We start from the raw sequence: 686 nt of genomic DNA on the forward strand, positions 1-686 counted from the left end.
AAAAAAAAATTAAAAAAAGTCAACCTTGAATTATATACCTAGTAAAAATAAACTTTGAAAATGAAAGCAAATAGACATTTTCAGACATATAGAAACTGAAAGCATTCGTTACCATCAGACAGTCACCGCAAGAAATGTTAAAGGAAGTACTTTAGGCAGAGAAAAAGAAGGTAACAGATGGAAATCTGGATCTGTACCATGAAGTGGTACTACATGGGTAAACATGGAAGTCTTTCCCCCTCATTGTTAATCTTTACAAAAGAAATTGTTAACAACAATAACAAAGTTGTTATTACACTGTAGAATATATAAAAATAAGACGTGGGACAGCAGTATCACAAAGGCCAGGATAAGAGAAATGAAAGTATGCCATTATTAAAGTTCTTATGCAAAATATAAAATGGTATAATGTTACTTAAAGGTAGGTAGTGGTAAGTTAACGTTGTGTACTATACCCTAAAGCAACCACTAAAATAACAAAACAAAGATTTATAACTAAAAATCAAATAAGGAAGATAAAATGGAATCACAAAAAATAATGAATCCAAGAGAATGACTATGTAATATTGTGTGGTAGTATGACCTTATTCTTAGAAGATATTGATATCACTATATCACTATAGTGGGAGTGAGACTTAAGGATGTATGAAACTGGGACTCAGACAACTCATGGTGGCTGGGGTGTG

General features: G+C 31.8%; 1 pseudogene; it reads left to right on the forward strand.

The window, feature by feature from the left end:
- Nucleotides 1-686, forward strand: part of LOC100944633 — a 122,739-nt pseudogene that overhangs the window by 121,221 nt on the left and 832 nt on the right.

The sequence above is a fragment of the Otolemur garnettii genome, unplaced genomic scaffold, assembly GCF_000181295.1.
Source record: "Otolemur garnettii isolate 467f Iridium unplaced genomic scaffold, OtoGar3 scaffold00063, whole genome shotgun sequence".
NCBI lineage: Eukaryota > Metazoa > Chordata > Mammalia > Primates > Galagidae > Otolemur > Otolemur garnettii.